This window comes from Arvicanthis niloticus, chromosome 1, assembly GCF_011762505.2.
Source record: "Arvicanthis niloticus isolate mArvNil1 chromosome 1, mArvNil1.pat.X, whole genome shotgun sequence".
Lineage (NCBI taxonomy): Eukaryota > Metazoa > Chordata > Mammalia > Rodentia > Muridae > Arvicanthis > Arvicanthis niloticus.
Genome location: NC_047658.1, coordinates 12,889,848 through 12,907,692, shown reverse-complemented (window position 1 = coordinate 12,907,692; position 17,845 = coordinate 12,889,848). Strand labels below are relative to the sequence as shown.

Here is a 17,845-nt window from a genome sequence, read left to right as displayed (position 1 = left end):
TAATGGATGTTTACCCTAAAATGACCGTATTGTTTTCTGCCTGGCCAAGCAGTATACGCTGTGCCTTTGCCATGGTTAGCCTTTTAACATACTTTCTATTCTCAGAATACGGGATCATATCTCTTAGGGTTGAAGAGATGGCTGCACAGTGCTTTGATCAGCATGGCTGCCCTGTATGCTTCTGATGGATGACTGACCTGGACAGGTTCACCGTGCTTTTTTTGCCTTCTATCACTACAACAAACAGCTGACGTAAGGCCCCTTATATCAAGAAAATATTTTTCTTTTTTTTTCCTTTAAAGCTGACTTTCATTTTCCCCCCTTTATTGAGATAAAAGGTTTTGGCTTATTGTTTTGGAGATTCTAATCCACGATGGACTGGCTTCCTTACTTCTGTGCTTATGGAAGGATGTCATGATACGAAAAGCCACCTCACAGATACCTAGAAACAGAAAGAGATAAATCAAGGGCTGAGTGCCATCAGCTCCTTCAAGAGCACACTCCTGCCTCTTAAAGTTTTTGCTAGTTTCCAACTTTGCTGCATATTCAAAGCCGGTCTGTGCTACATAGTAAGCGTCTAGCCAACCTGGAATACATTATGAGACCTTAAAACAACAAAAATACAAATAAATAAGTCTTCCAGTAGCCTTTTGTTGAAGTTTAACTTTGTGTTTCTTCTCCCTCCATTCCTTTCTCCCTTTCATCCCATCTACTCCCTTCTCCCTAACTCCCCTCATCCCCACTCCCCTCCTAAATTCCCCCTTCTTCTCCTTTCTTTTCTTACATCACATACATACTTAAGGTGCAAACTTTAGAAAGCAATGTCCTTTCTTTCGTTGTGTTTTTTCCCATGAATTATTTGTTGATTTTATTTTATTTGTAGAGTGTTTTGACTGACTGCATGCATACACACTATTTCTGTATGGTACCTTTGGAGACCAGAAGAGGGTGTTGGATCCCCTGGGACTAGAGTTACAGACAGTTGTGAGCCACCATGTGGTGCAGAGAAATGAACCTGGGTCCTCTGCAATAACAACCAGTGCTCTTAAACACTGAGTCACCTCTGTAGCCTTAGATTTTGAAAACATACTTTAAATAAGGGTTCTCAGATGCTTCAACCCCTCTTTCTAGGCCAAAGGTATGGGAGAATAGATGGTAAGTAGAACAAGGGGGTATGGGCCTGTTTAGAAGTAGTTCTTTGAGGTGATTCCCATTTCAGTTTGTCAGGATACCATCAGAGCATCAGTTCAGGGGTGTTGGGATACTAGATATGAATCAGCAGCAGTAGCATGATCCAGCAGAAACAGCCAGGCCTCTGCCAAATTGGCACAAGTCAGCAGGAGGGACCAGAACCAATCGAGATGCCCAGAGTTCTCTGCTATGTCTCTCTCAATGAAGTGAAGATCAGCAAAGACACGAGACCAACAAAGTGTGGCAAGGCTAGCTGTGCAAGTGCCTGTCACTGTCCCTTGAGTCCTATTTATACTCCCCTCCAAACATCACATGTCCTCCTACAGGTCTTGCCTCTGCAAAACACCACAAGAGTTTTGTCTCAGCAAAGCACCTTGTGGGTCTGCATCCTAAGACACTACCAGAATCTTCTACTTCTTATTCCTCTTGATTTAATGTTATTTCTTTGATGATATTCCTATATCCTCCCCCCCCGCACCCCCCCCCCCGTGATCAGATGTAGACTCTTTGCATGAATCTACCTTCTTCTAGCTTCTGTTAGTCATTCGTTAATTTCTTAGGCTGTGTTTCTCTCTTACCCTTTGAGCAATTCCTCTAGGTTCTTTTCAGTTTGCTTTTATTTGGGTACCCCTTCTTTGTTCTTCTGTGTTGTTCATTCCCATCTCACCTTTCTTTTTGGGGGACATGATTTTTTGCCGTACATTTGGATTTAAGATCGTGATTGCAAACTCCTTGGAAGCGCCCTGATGCACAGCAGCTCTCCACTGTGGTACAGTAAAGGGAACATGTTTTGCTGCTGCTGCTGTTGTTGCTGCTGCTGAACATCCCTTTCCTAGTAGGGTCTGTCGGCCCTTTTATTTGTGGCCATTGGATTTCCACACAAGAGAATCCTACCATATCTTGCATCGTCACGGGGTTGTACCCACTTAATGACACTGTGGAAATAGGACAAGGATGTTGGGGTGACCATTCTGGTTTTGTACTCAGTTTGTCCACATTCTCCAGTTTAACACTGTCTCTTCCAGCTGTATATACTCTCCTTACCATCTGGAGCCCCTGCTCTCTAAAGACAATAAAGTTCCAGTCCCCACAGAGACAGAATGGGCCACATGTGGGAGCCACAGAGATTGGAAAAGGCAAGGGGCTGGCACCTCACAGCTCAGGACACATGTGCAGCCCAGTGACTGTTGCCTGAGAGCCCAGCCCTGCTCTGTGTCCTGTGGGGAAAATTAATTTGTTTTTCACTGGCATCCCCTCTGTTGGCACAAAGACTTCCATTTTGTTGGCCCGCCTCACTCATTACCTTTGGTCTGTCTCCCATTTTTAAGATTTCATGTTCATCTGCAAATACTGCTGACACATCTCTATTTATCCTCAGCATCTTTACGTGCAGTCGTTATTTGGGTTATTTTACTATTGGAGCAATAACATTTTGAGAGAATGGAAAAAAACGCATAAGAAATTGAATCCATGTATTTATAGATATTTCTTAATACATATATAAATTTTCTCTCTGTACACATAGACACACAAAATTAGGTTTAAAATAAGCAGAAAATACTTTAAAATCTTATATGTTTACAGGGTGGACACAAAGAAAATCTCCACAGATTGTAAAATGTAAACGCACAGGCCCTTATTGCATGACTAAATCACCGTGGTATAACCTGTAATGAATGAGAGGCTGGTCCCTTGGCAACCTCTTGACTGCTGCAGCAGGTACTTTACTGTTGCAAAAGAGGAAGTATCCAGGCAAAATGCAGCCTAGGGAAGAAAAGATGCCTTTTAGCTTATGATTCTAGAAGGCTAGAGCCCATCATGGCAGGGAAGGTGTAGAAGGTGCAGGAAGCACTTCAGCTGTACCACAACCAAGTCCCCACTAAACACTGCAGAAATTCCAACTTTAGGAGACTAAATCGAGTTTTAAAATTTGAACTAACTGCTGCTCAAACTCCTGATGTATCAGAGCCAATGAAAACACACAAGTCACATGAAAACCCAGGATGATGCATCTCCTCCCTGATCTACCAACCTCAGAGGAAGCAACTCAATGGCAGAAACTTAGATGACATTCTGGACCAACATAATAATAATAATAATAATAATAATAATAATAATAATAATAATAATAATGCTTAAAGAAATGAGAGGGAATGCAGATAAACTGCTGACCAGATTACAAGAGAACGAAAATAGCTGAGTAGACAAGGGAGATGATACAGTGGATGGCAATGGAATTTGGCAAAGACATAGAAGGAATGAAGGAACAGAAAACTACAGAGATACTGGCCATTGATGATGGGATGGATCAGGGGGAGACTTCTACTCCAGTCTCTTGGTCGTGTTTCCCAGTGCTTTAGGATAGCTCAGGCCATCAGGGATTTAAAAATACAGTAGGCACAAGTAAATCATTCACTCATGGCAACAATTAACTTTAAAAAATGTATAAGTGGAACATAAATATCTTTGGAACACCATGAAAAGACCAAATCAGCTGATTATAAATAAGGGAGGATGGAGAGGAGGAGGGGTGAGGAGGAGGGGGAGGAGGGAGAGGAAGAGGAAGAAGAAAGAAAAAAGGATTTTATGCTAAAGGCAGATAAAATATTTTTTACTATAATCATAACAAGAAAAATTCCAAATCTAGGGAAGGAGGGGGCAATCCAGTTATAAGAGGCATATGGAATGCTAAATGGGCAGGACTCAGAAAGGAGACTCTTCATATCATATTATGATTAAAACACTAAACACACTGAGCAGAGAAAGGCAGGCCCATCAGAATAGCAGCTGATTTCTCCACAGAAACTTTTAAAGCAAAGAGGTCATAAAATAATTCTGTTCAAGTTCTGAGAGATGGCAGCTGTCAATGCAGACCCATAGCTGATGGAGAAAGAGGAAGGTTCCATGATAAGATCCAAAGAAAGAAATTTGTGACCACAAAACTCACTCTGCAGAGGAAGATGGAAGGGATTCTTTGAGTGGAAAGCACTGAAAGTCACAACCAAGAGACTGGAGTAGAAGTTAAGCCAGCGTGGATGAAGTCCGGACAAGCACTATACTATGATGTCATCCAGAATGGCAGTCGTCAAGGAAACAAGCAGCATCAAATGCAGGAAAGGAACCCTTATTTGTTGCTTATGGAATTTCTTATACACAAATTATGGAAAACAGCATGGGGTTTTCTTTAAAAAAATGTAAGTTTTAAACAAATCTTTAGTTTGAACTACCACAGTGCCACTTCTAGGCTTATTCCCAAAGGACTCTGTATCCTACAACAGAGATACTTACACCTCCATGTTTACTGCTGCTCTGTCTGCTACAGCAAGGAATTGGAGCCCTCGTAGATGTCCATCAATGAACGAATAGTTTACTGAAATGCAGTACATGTGCACAGTGGAATTCTATTTGGCTGTAAAGAAGAACAAGATTTTCAGAAAAAAAAAAAATAAAAGCATGACACTAGAAATTCGTGACCTAAAAGGACACATATGACACGATTGGGGAGTAGGGTGGGAAATGAGGTAGGAAAGAGAGTCAACCAAAACAATTTGTATTTGAAACCTTGGAAGGCCAAAGCATTCTGAAGCCTCTAAAATACATTATGTGTGTGTGTGTGTGTTATAATGTGTGTGTGTATATATATATATATATATATATATATATATATATATATGTGTGTGTGTGTGTGTGTGTGTGTATAAAAATATATAATGTATACATATACATTATATATGTGTGTTATAATGTATATATATATGTGTATATATACATATATAATATATACATATACATATACATTATGTGTGTGTGTGTAAAATATATCTTTGAAATTTGAAAATTTGCAGGAAAATTGACAGAATTTCTATTTATTTTATTAAGTTAGGTACCTTAAGCTCAACACGTGTTCTCTCATATTGAAACATAGAAATCATTACATTTTTTGTTGTTTTTCGAGACAGGGTTTCTCTGTGTAGCCCTGGGCAGTCCTGGAACTCACTCTGTAGACCAGGTTGGCCTCAAACTCAGAAATCCACCTGCCTCTGCCTCCCAAGAGCTGGGATTAAAGGCATGCACCACCACTGCCTGGCGAAATCATTACATTTTTATATGTTTATTTATTTTATGTATATGTATATGTATATGAATGTTTTGCCTGAGTGTATGTCTATGCACCACTTGCATGCTTGTGTCTACAGAAGCCAGAAGAGGACATCACATCTCCTGAAACTGGAGTTACAGAGCATTGTGAGTCACCATAAGGGTGCTGGGAACCAAAGCCAAGTCCCCTGCAAGAGCAGCCAGTGTTCATTACCAATCTGGCTCTAAATAGTTAAAAACAAAACAAAACAAAACATTTTTGGCCTTTTATTGAACATGTTAAACAAAGACAATTAGTCAAAAAGATCAAAGCCCACGTTACCACCAGACTCTTCAAATTCTTCTTTGCTTCTACTGTCTTCTCCACATCTGGAGCAGTAGTTGTGGAGGGAGTGGAACTGCTGCCCTCTGCACCTCCAGCTGCTGGAGCAGGACCACCAGCACCTACATTGCAGATGAAGCTCCTGGTGATACCCTTGGCCATAGCACCCTGCATGTGCCTGGTCTTGCCAGCACTTACAGCTACCCTTGCTGTTTTTAAGCATCTAGCCAGACTACAAAAAGCAAGACAGGCTGTATTGAGATGAAAAAGACAAAACTGCCTTTAAGTAGACTCAGCCCAGGTGTTCAGTGTGTGGTTAAAAGCATCTCTCAGCTCCAGGCATCACCACCAGCAAGACAAAGCCTGGCTGATGCTACTTTCAAAATAATTTAAAACAATTCCAGGAGAACTTTTAACTTTAAATACCATTCTTTTCTAAGTTTTATTGACTGTTGTTATCTAATCCATGTTGGAAATGTTTGTGTTTATGTGTGTTTGTGTTTGTATTTTCTGTATTATTCCTTCTATTGTCCGGTAAAAAGGACTTTTTTTTTTGGCTCCACCTCAAAGATGCCCACCCTCCTCACTCTCTGTGAGCTCACCAAATAGAACATGTTGAGTTGGCAACAGGCATTGAGGAAGACACTGGATGTCTTTGAGAGGATGTGGCTTCTGCTATCCCAGAGATCAGAGTTGAAAGAACTATGACAGAGGAAGCCAGCACCAACGGAGGTGGGAGGGCTTGAAGATGTTACAGCTATAAAGACCTGGCCCTGACTTGCCTCTCAGGATGCATCAGGTCTTGGAAGTGGGGTCTCCAACCTTCAAGGCCTGCTAATGGTAGGAGAAAGGATTACTTAATGACCTGGATGCTCTTGACTCCCCTGTTAGACACAACAGGAGGAAGAAGAGCCAATGTCTAAGAGCCTGCATATGAAGCTGTCCAGGGGGAAAGAAGATCTTTGTATGGAGGATAACAAGATGCAAAAGGGAGACTTGTGGGAGATTAGAAGTTGCCAAGACTGGGCATGGTGGTGCACACCTCCAGTTTTACACTTGGGGAGCATAAGCAGGCAGATCTCTTTAAGTTTGAAGCTAGCTTGGTCTATATGGAGAGGTCCATGCCAGTTAGGGCTACACAGTAAGATTCTTTCTCAAAGAAGAAGGGGAGAGGAAATGAGAAGAGATGGAAGGAGAGGGGAGAGGAGGAGAGAAGAAGGAGGAAGAGGAGGAGGATTAGGAGGAGGAGGAGGAGGAGGAGGAGGAGGAGGAGGAAGAGGAGGAGGAAGAAGAGGAAGAGGAGGAGGAGAAGGAGGAGGAGGAGGAGGAAGAGAAGGAGGAGGAGGAAGATGAGGAAGAGAAGGAGGAGAAGGAGGAGGAGGAGGAAGAAGAGGAAGAGAAGGAGGAGAAGGAGGAGGAGGAGGAAGAAGAGAAGGAGAAGGAGGAGAAGGAGGAGGAGGAGGAGGAAGAGGAGGAAGAGAAGGAGGAGGAGGAGTAGGAGGAGGAAGAGGAGGAAGAGAAGGAGGAGGAGGAGGAAGAAGAGAAGGAGGAGGAGGAGGAAGAAGAGAAGGAGGAGGAGGAGGAAGAGAAGGAGGAGGAGGAAGATGAGGAAGAGAAGGAGGAGAAGGAGGAGGAGGAAGAAGAGAAGGAGGAGGAGGAGAAGGAGGAGGAAGAGGAGGAAGAGGAGGAAGAGGAGGAAGAGAAGGAGGAGGAGGAGGAAGAGGAGGAAGAGAAGGAGGAGGAGGAGGAAGAAGAGAAGGAGGAGGAGGAGGAAGAAGAGAAGGAGGAGGAGGAGGAGGAGGAAGAGAAGGAGGAGGAGGAAGAGAAGGAGGAGGAGGAGGAAGAGAAGGAGGAGGAGGAGGAAGAGAAGGAGGAGGAGGAGGAAGAGAAGGAGGAGGAGGAGGAAGAAGAGAAGGAGGAGGAGGAGGAAGAAGAGAAGGAGGAGGAGGAGGAGGAGGAAGAGAAGGAGGAGGAGGAAGAGAAGGAGGAGGAGGAGGAAGAGAAGGAGGAGGAGGAGGAAAGAGGACAGGGACAGAGAGGAGTAAGAAGAGGCAACGGTTCCCATAACATAATGTAATACATGGCACACACTCTAGGCCAGTGAAGGAAAAGAACAAACTTCCATCTTTATTCATTTGTTGTTTTCCTTCCTGTCTCAAGCTTAGCAGATGCTCCATTTCTTCTATGAATGCCCAGAAACCCTCATGTCACTGATGAAGCAGAAGAAAAGTTGGGGCAGTATGCTAGGCACATGGCAAGCACAATACCAGTTCTTCGTCTATGTCAGGCATCTTATCAGCATTATTTTCATTCCTAAACAATATCAAATCACAAGGACTGTATAAGAATGAGCACAGGGCGACAGTTTCATTGGTAACTTACAGTTATACTTTTCTGACTTTGTGTCCTGTTTAACTCTTAGCTTACTTCATATATCAACGTCAGAGGAGTCTACTTGTAAAGTTGATTTCATAACATTGCATCTGATTCTGCCAAGCTAATGCTTTGGTTCTTCACTGGCCCCCATGGGATATTTACAACAATAATTCTATTAGACTTTTAAAATACATGAATACACTCTTTAAAATGTTTTAATGGCCATATTATCTGATTGCCATGCAAACAAACTGCATATAAGTAATGTTAAATGAGAAACTACTTGAAATTTGATGAACACATTTCTACATAACTCAGTAAACAACAGACAATAACAACAAACACAGTCTACCTAGAAAATGAGAGAATGACACAGGAAGAAAATTCATGGGCTGCGGCCAAAGCCGTACTTATTATTAGAATAATACACTCGACTGCGCTTCTTATTAAGAAAGACAACATTAAAAACATGTACTCTGACCATTAGACTCAACAAATCAGCAAAAATATTTAAAAAAAAATAAAGCGGGAAGAGGGAATTAGCAAAAATAACAAGCATAAATATGCAGTCAGCAGAATTGCTAAATAAATGAGGTCGGGTTCCCTGAAATGATGAATAAAATATTCAAAACTAAGAAATCTAATCAAGGAATGAGGAGACCAAAATAGGGCTGAGAACAAAGATATAATCAAAGATATGAAGGGGGTTTGTAGACTTTCCAGAGATGGCTATACACGGTTCTGCTAAAAATGGAATCCATACAACACTAAGCATCTTCAAAGAAGACACATTGAAATTGGCTTAAGATAAATGTAGAAAGAACATATAGATCAAAGACTTCTAAGAAGAGAAGTACCCTGAAGGGTTTGAAGCTACCCTGGCCTATAGAGAGCTCTGCCCAGCTGCACATTGAGAGCCCATGTGAAGAAGGTGTGTGAAGAAAGACTCTGAGACCCAGTGAGGCACAGACAGGGGTTTCAACCCCTTGAATGTGGGGAGACTTCCATTGTTGTTTTCTTTTGTCTTGAGTACTGAACTATGTACTGAAAAAGACTCAACCCTTGGGTTATAGCGCCAGCTCTTGGTTCTCTGAGACAGGGTTTCAGTGTTTGCCTAGGCTGCCCTTGAATTTAGTCTTCCCACCCTGCCTCCCTAGTGACGAGACTATGGGTGAGCACTGAGCTTGGCTGACTGCATTGTTCTCCAATGATTCTGAAGAACTGAGAAAGTTGGTAAGCTTCTCACTGTCTATATGTCTGTCTGTGTGTCTGTCTCTCTTTCACAAGCACATATACTTACATACAAAAATAAATTTTAGACTATATCAAAGGGCTAGGGTTTAGCTCAGTGGCAGAGGGTATGAATGGTCAATCCATGAAGACCTTTGTTCAGTCTCCAGCACCCAAAAAAAGCAAATTAAAAAATGAAGAGAATATATTCTGTAATTCTTTTGCTTGCAATATAGCTACATACTTAGAAAACCCAAGGGAATCAACAAGAAACTCACTGAAATTGATAATAGCACCAAATGTGAACACTACGGGTAAAGTGTACTTACTGTCTATTTTACTAGAGACAACCAGTAGATAAATATAATAAAATAATCTCACTATGAAAACATGCACAAACAATGTTCATAAAGAAATTTGACAATAATCAAGCAGAACCAATGGATAAAAAAAAATATCTTATAAGAATTTGTGGAGGTGAAGCTGAGGCCAGCCTAGGTTACACAGCAATAACACATCTGGAAAAAAGTCAACCCCTCAACTTTATGAAGAGTCATTACATAAAACTTACAAACAGAGATTCAGGTAAAGGAGGATGGTAGCACAAAAGGAGAGAGAGACAGAGATGGAGAGAGGCAAAGGGGAGAGAGAGGGAGGAAGGGAAGGAGAGAGAGCGATGGAGGGAGTGAGGAAGGGAGAGGAGGAAGGGAGGGAGAAGGTTCCCTTTTATAGTGTAATATTGACAGTATCCTTTTGGGCTGGCCTTGAACTCATGACACTCCTGCCTTAGACTCCCATCATTGGGGCTTCCAAACCAAGAAACCTAAACAAAGAATGAGGTGACCACAATAGAATTGAGAACAAAGAATAATCAAAGATATGACAAAGGTTTGTAGGTTTCCAGAGACTTTGATGCACAGCTGGGCCACTATGCCTGGTTAAGACTTTTAAAAATGTTGCATGGAAGTCCTTCCTACAGCCAGCACTGGACAGTCACAGATAGAGCTACCATGGAATGAAGCAATCTCTTCAGTGTCCCTGTTCAAAACAACATATCAGAGGCATCTCCACTTTATGTCAAGAGGAGAGATGTCACGACAGCCAAGATATGGCGTCAACTCTTCTCCCTATGCAGAGATGGATGGGTAAAGAAAATGTGTTACCTCTGTGGCATGATACCTTCTGAAGTGACAAAATTGTGTTTCTGTGATGATTCTAAATCTAGGGAGTTGACGATGTACTCTGACCATCATGTGATGCTAGTCATGTGATGACAGCACCATGTGATCCATGGAAGCCAGCTTTCTTCTAGCTAGACAACTGCCTAAAAAATCCCATAGAGAAATTTCAGAGCCCCTTCTACAGTGCCCACATACAGATTGGATTAATACCTACCCTTAACACCCTGGCATTTCCTACATACTCTGGTTGGTGGAGTTATCATACTTCTGTATGCAAATACATCCCTTATTCTTTGATGCACCATTTTAAAACAACTCCATAGATAGGACATGGAAAAGACAAACACTAACAGGTTCTTTTTCTTATTAATTAATTAGCCAAGCTAGTTATTTGATTTTATGTACTAGCTCAACTTACAGCCAGTATCTGAAGAGCCCAAGGGGTTTTCTAGAGGTTGCCTGATTTTGTGCAACCAGCTAGCTCCTGGCTCATCTCCCTACCTGGGTGGGCAGTCAAGATGAATGAGAAAGGAGAAATATAACACAGGAAAGCCCTGAATAGATTCAGTGGTCAGGAGACATTAATCTTGACGTGCGTGGTCTGCTTCTCTGAGGAGCCATCGTCACCCTCTCTGACCACCACACTTCATTTGTCTGCTTAATGTCCCATAATCCAAGCCTTTTGATTAACCCTGTAAATGGGTTCTGCCCCTGGTGGGTCTTTGCCCCTTTGAGTTGTCGGGACAGCACTGAATACTGAAATATTTGCTTCAACCTGTTCATGGCTATCAGTCTTTCCTCAAGCCATCTGAGTCTACTTTGCTCCTTGGTAACTTCAACCTTGCATAATCTGGTCCCATTGATGCTACAACTGAGGTTAAATCCTGGGGAAAGAAGCATGGCTTGACATGTATTATCTGAGGATGTGTTCTGTCCCAGGCTCTGCATAATGTGCCACTAGGAACATGATGGTGATGAACGCCAAGTTTAGGAGGCTTTAATGGTTTCGCCTGTTGGAGACACAATTTGCAGTAGAAGGATGTTCTGAAAGAGAAAAAAAAGGACCCAACAAATAAAACAAACAAAACAAATGCAAAAAACAATTACCGAATTTTAGATGGGATGGTCAGGGCATCCCTGTAAAACAGGTACATTTGTTGGGTTTGGATGAACAAGTGAAAGGGGAGCATGAATGGGGTTCATTTTTTTATGTTTGAATCACTTTAGATATGAGGAAAGAACAGAGAAAAGCTGGACCAGCCTTGTTAAAATGGATCTCTCCACCATATATGATGACATCAAGCCTGTTACTCTAGCTACCAAAAAGCCTGGAGCAAGAGAATCACAAGTTTAAGCCCTGTCTAGGCTACTGAGTGAGATAAAGACTTGACATGATTATGTGGGTAAATGACCAACTCTCAGGCACTTCCTTTGAAAGTTGGAGTGCTGGTCAGGAAGTCCATGATAGGAAGTACAGGAAGCATGAGAGGATATAGATGGCAGGAAGACCCATGCTGCACATTTGACCAGAAAATCTTGACTATGGCACACATCCCACCCTTGACATTGCCTTTAGATAGGCAAGAAATGCATGTATATACAGAATCACCTGGAGGTAGAGGAATACCTCACATCCTGAACTGTATCTCTGTTCAGACATTCCTCCCCATGAGAAAGCCCAGATTGCCTGGCCTGGCAGCGGAGAAAGAGAGTTTAACATTGATCTTGGCCTGTTGATTGTCAGGAAAACTCCCCCTGGGCCATGCAGGAGATGGAACTTGTCTGTGGGGTACAGTCAACCCCCCAGAAGGTCCTGAGGGATGGACACTAAAGATCAGCCAGGCTGAAGTTGATCACTTGTTTTATGTACATGTTTCTCACAGCAGAATTTCCCAAAAGCTAGTGTCAACTTAAAGTCTCTCCCAGACAGGAAAGTGTCACTGATTCCCAGGTCTCTCTCCCGTGGTCAGACTGAACAAGACCTAAAAACCATCAACTGGGAGGTGGAAGGAGATAAGGATGGTGGTGGCTTCCCAATCAGTCTTCCTGCCAGAGAGCAACCCTACTATGGGAGGCGTTGATGAACAGAAGCAACCAGTCTCATGGGATGAGTTGGAAAGTATCAAGGTTTAGTGGTGAAATTACCTCCACGGGCTCATGTGTGTGAATACTTAACATCTAGCTGGTGCTGCTGTTTTGGGAGGTTCTCCCAGCTGGAGAAGATGAGCAGCTGGAGAAGATGAGCAGCTGGAGAGGTAGAACTTAAAGGCTCTAGTCCAGGATCATTTCTAGCCCAAGCCCTCTCAGTTTCCTGATTCTCTAAGATGTGAAGTGACAAGCCCAGCTCCTGTATCCCCGGATGGAGCCATTTGAGCTGCCTCCGGCTTCCTCTCTGATGAGCTGCTCTCTAAACAGAATGGAAACAAACCTCTTCCCAACTACGCCGTTTCTGTCAGGTTCTTTGGTCACAGCAAGGAAAAAAGTAACTGTTAGATTAATGATTAAGGGAGATTGGCCTTTTAAATTACTCAATTGTGTGTCTTTTAATTAAAGCTATTGTAAGAGTCTCTTAGTCCTATAACGTAGAAAAACCATGGTTTGATTGAGCATGGAGGCACAGGGAGGAATAGCCTACCTGGAGATGAACAGGGTACTGTGGAAAGGAAGTGTAGGCAAAGTTATAAGCCTGATGTCTTCTGTTTATTCCACACATAACCCAGAATTTGGCTTTTGATTTGAATGGCTCACAAACACATGCTTTTCACAGGTCTCCAAAGATCTAAAACCTTATCCCTGAAGGGCTCTCAAGGCACGTAGTATCTCTGACAGCTAAAGTTGAACATCAGCTGTTTGGGGTGGAGAAAATTCTGGGAGATTAGTCAAGCACATCTCTGGGTGTATCTGTGCAAGCATTCCAGGTGAGGAGATGCAGGAGATGGTGACAGCAGTGTCTCATGGGCTGTATGAAAGAAAATGGAAAAAGGAGACTCCCCCCAGTGCACGCATATTCTCTCTGTGTGTCTCTCTCTGCTTCCTCTTGGCCATGAGGGAAACAGCCTCTTCCTCCAGATTCTCCCGCTAGCAAGACATCTTCTCACTGTGTATGTGGGACAGCTGAAATCTCCAAACCTGTGAACCAAAACAACTGACCTTTCCCAGCGAGTCCTCCTGTGGGGTATTTTGGTCAGAGCTGTTCACATGAGGACTGTAGAGTAGAGGAGAGGTCACTTTCTAACTTCTGCGGTCACTTTCGCAGAACCCATAGTAGATGCTTATGGAAACAGAGAAGTCATTTTTCAACATTGTTATGCAGTTTTCAAAATTCTAATGACTGCATAATAGTCTACTTAACCAATCCCTGACGAATGGACATCAGGTTATTTCCAATTTTTCACCATTATAAACAACACCGTGATGAATATCCCTTTGCATAAATCTCGGTGGTTACCTCTGATCACGTGTCGAGGTGAAAGCAGTAGACATGGATTAGTGAGCCCAAGTAATGAGAAATGTTAAGGCTTTTCATACATAATTCCAATTTCCACAAAGCCGTGGGTAAATTCACGGTCCTGTGTTTTTTGCTTTAACCCCATGTTTCCAAGCCATGGATGAGAAATACGTTAAAGTCTTTCAACTTGAAAAGTGATAAACGGTGGAGCAGGAGATGCAGCTCAACATGTTAAGATCCATTACTGTGACGTTTTGGAAGACTGGCGTTCAGTTCCCAGCACCCATTTTCTGTGTCTCACAACTGCCCGTAACCAGCTCCAGGGAATCCAATGTCTTCTTCATATGCCCACACAAATAGACACAGACATACACACACAGATGCACACACACACAGATGCACACACACAGATGCACACACACACACACATACACACAAACACACACAATTTACAAATTGAAAAGAATAAATGCTGTGTCAAGATTTTAATTTGTATTTCTTTAAAATCCAGTGAAGTTTCTTAGGTCAACCAAATGAAGTTCTTCTTTTACCTCTTTCTGGGTATTATTTTTTTGTTTAATGTGAGTTTTTCTTAGCTTTTTTTATGTACTCCATATGATGAAATTACCAGTCACATAAAACCGCTATTAAATCTCATCTATAGATGTTATTTATCATCTGAGTAGTACTTTCTGATAAAAGATTTATTAATTTTATTTTATGTGCATGGGCATTTTGCCTGCGTGTAGGTGCACTGTGAGTATGCAGTTTCCACAGTGGCCAGAAAAGGGATTTGGATCCACTGGAACTGGAGTTACAGACCGTTATGGGCTTCCATGTGGGTGCTGGGAACTGAATGAGTTCTCTGGAAAAGTAGCCAGTGTTCCTAATCACTGAGCCATCTCTCCAGCCCCACACCTGAATATCTTAAATACTGCGCAGATCTAAGTCCTTAGATCTCTTCCTTTGTGACTAATTCTAAAGTTTTACAGAGAAAAATCCCATTTTACAGTGTCAAGAGATAAAGTCTGAAATTGTGTTTGTAAGATCACGTGCAACAATCGCCTTAGGCATCCTCTTAGAGAAATGAGAAAACCAATGCACAGAGCTGCAGGTTAATTTTGGCTCCTGGTTTCAGAAAGTTTAGCTCATGGTTGGCTGGATCCATTGCTTCTATTGATTTTAGGCACAGGCTCGAGCAGGAACATCATGGCAGGACTGCTTGTGGAGGAAAGATGTTCAACTCAGAGGGGAGAGAGAAAGAGAAAGAGAGAGAGAGAGAGAGAGAGAGAGAGAGAGAGAGAGAGAGAGAGAGAGAAAGAGAAGGAGGGAGGGAGGGAGGGAGGGAGGGAGGGAGGGAGGGAGGGAGAGAGAGAGGGGCAGACAGACAGACTGAGGGCAGAATAGTCTCTTCAAAGCACATGTGCAGTCGTCCCCCACCAAGGCAGGTCCCATTTGTAGATAACCCCATCTAAGTCACAGTTTCTGTTGCTGTGATCAAACACCATGACCAAAAGTAACATAAGGAGAAAAGCATTAATTTCAGCTTATAACTCTCAGGTCAGGTCACATTTCATCATTTTGGGAAGTCAGGACAGAAACTCAAGTCAGGAACCTGGAAGCTGATATAAAATTAACCAGCACAGAGCCACTCAGCAATACATTCAGCAATAGACTGATGGATGGAGTTAGTAGCCTCACGATCCAATCGCTTCCTCATAATCCAGGTTTTTTTTGTCCTTATAACCCCACCAGCTAGGGACCAAACCTTCAAGACAGATGTCCCCCTCTCAGGGGACACGTCACATCATGACTGTGTGGCATATGCATGCGCGTGTACTCGCCAATTAAAATCAGGGCCACAATAGCAGAATTGAGCTGCAGTTGGTCCCATTTCATCTTACCCCAGGCTAGCCTACAAATGAATGAGACCCAGACTATGGATATTTTATTTGGCTTTGACAATTACTGGGGGGGGGGTCACCCCTAATCTACATTTCTAACTGCTGGCCTGGCTACTTCTCCAGTGGTGTACCCCAGAGACTTGCCGTTTCTCCTTGCCATGTGTTCATGGTCCATCTCCTCTCATGACAGCTTCCTCTTCTCCCTCTTGACCCTCTCTCTCCTCCTACACAACCCTCAATAAGGTAACTCAAAACCTGCCTACTTCTAATCCCTCCAGTAATTGGCTGTAGCCATTTGTATTTAACCAGTAGTTTTAGATTAAGGAGCAAGGTTTACATAACAAAAGCTGATAAACGTGACAATTCACTCATAGGCAACTAGACACTCAGGAACAGAAGCTAGCTTTGCAGTCCACAGCAACGGACCAACCCTCAGCAGAAAGCAGCTCACCAAATTTTCCACGGGGGCTAGATGTTAGCTAGATAGATAAATAATACTTTCTATTTTCCTATGCCTGTTATGTTTTCTACAATGAGGTATAGCATCTGCACATCTGCCTCTTCAAACTCCAGTGACAAGAAGTGTTGTGTTCATTTCATTAAGAAAACATCAAGGCCAGGCGATGGTGGCACACGCAGGCCTTTAATCCCAGCACTTGGGAGGCAGAGGAAGGCAGATTTCTGAGTTTGAGGCAAGCCTGGTCTACAGAGTGAGTTCCAGGACAGCCAGGGCTACACAGAGAAACCCTGTCTTAAAAAAAGAAAGAAAGAAAGAAAGAAAGAAAGAAAGAAAGAAAGAAAGAAAGAAAGAAAGAAAGAAAGAAATCAAGAAAGAAAGAAAGAAAGGAAGGAAGGAAGGAAGGAAGGAAGGAAGGAAGAAAGAAAGAAAGAAAGAAAGAAAGAAAGAAAGAAAGAAAGAAAGAAAGGAAAACATCAAGGGAAGTCTCAGATTTTTAATTCAGTTATTTTGCCTCTCAGCCCCCTTGGCCATACAACAAGCCACCCAAATGCTATAGAATGGAAGCCTGTAGACTTGCAGCTGAACCTTGTTTTATATTTGTTCATCCAAACTCTCTCACCCCTAAAGACAAAGACTCTAGAAGCTAGCCTACTATTAAATCAACATAGTTTCCAATCGCATGCTAAATGCTTATCTTTCTACCCACGAAGAAGTGCAGCTGTCTCTCCTTATGAAGGATGGTTCTTCGGGCGGCAGACATGAATTACTGCAGAGATTCACAGTCAATGTGCAGACAAAAAGTGGCTGTAGGGAGCCTAGCCCTGACTGGTACATCTGCAACAGAATTCCTACACCTAAGGTTTAGGGGACACTGAAAGCGTGGACCTGAAGACTATAAGAGCCAGAGGACCAAGATATGGGTTGTGAGATAGTATCTTCTACATATGACAGGGATGCTGCACCCATGAAATCTCAATAGTATGGTTGTCAGCACAAGACCTGCAGAATGACCAAACCAACTGACACGCTAACATGGATGAGGGAAAACTCCACAAGGCCCCACCCCTGAGTAAAGAGCTACAGGAAATCAATGACTTTTGAGAATGGGAAAATCAGTCTTCTCCAGCAAGGACTCCCCTGATAGGGTGGGGAAGTGGCCAACTCTAAATGTATATACATGTGCGTAACACCAATTATTTATATACACATGTATACATGTAGGTATGCATCATATACACACATAGGACCTAGGTTTGGTTTCCGGTACTCACACGGTGACTCACAGCCATCTGTAACTCCAGTTTTAGGAAATCTAAATCTCTATTCTTGTTGCTCTGCTGCTAAGGTTGAAGTCTGACGTTACTGGAAAGCCCTGACCTCAGTGCAAAATGGCGGACTCCCTTTGTCAGCGATCCTTCCTCTTCTCAACCTCGGGTATCCCAGACCCTAAACCCTGTACCTGCGGAATGTCAATAGCCTTAGTGAGATTATAGGTTCATCCCTGTCTCCTGATAAGAACCGATTTAGTTAGCACTTGGTGACTCCTGAAGGCATCTTATACCTTAGCCTTCAGCCAATGACCTGTACCCACCTTGGATATTCCTACCGTGTTCCTCACAATTATATAACCCTTGG

General features: G+C 42.7%; 1 long non-coding RNA gene across 1 annotated transcript; it reads right to left on the bottom strand.

Moving 5' to 3' along the window:
- Window positions 1–303: 303 nt before the first annotated feature.
- LOC143442493 (uncharacterized) lies at window positions 304–4,237 on the bottom strand. The gene is made up of 3 exons (XR_013110751.1): window positions 4,139–4,237; window positions 2,495–2,604; window positions 304–442 (listed from the first exon to the last, which is right to left on the bottom strand). It is a non-coding gene; the product is annotated as an uncharacterized LOC143442493 (long non-coding RNA).
- Window positions 4,238–17,845: the final 13,608 nt, after the last annotated feature.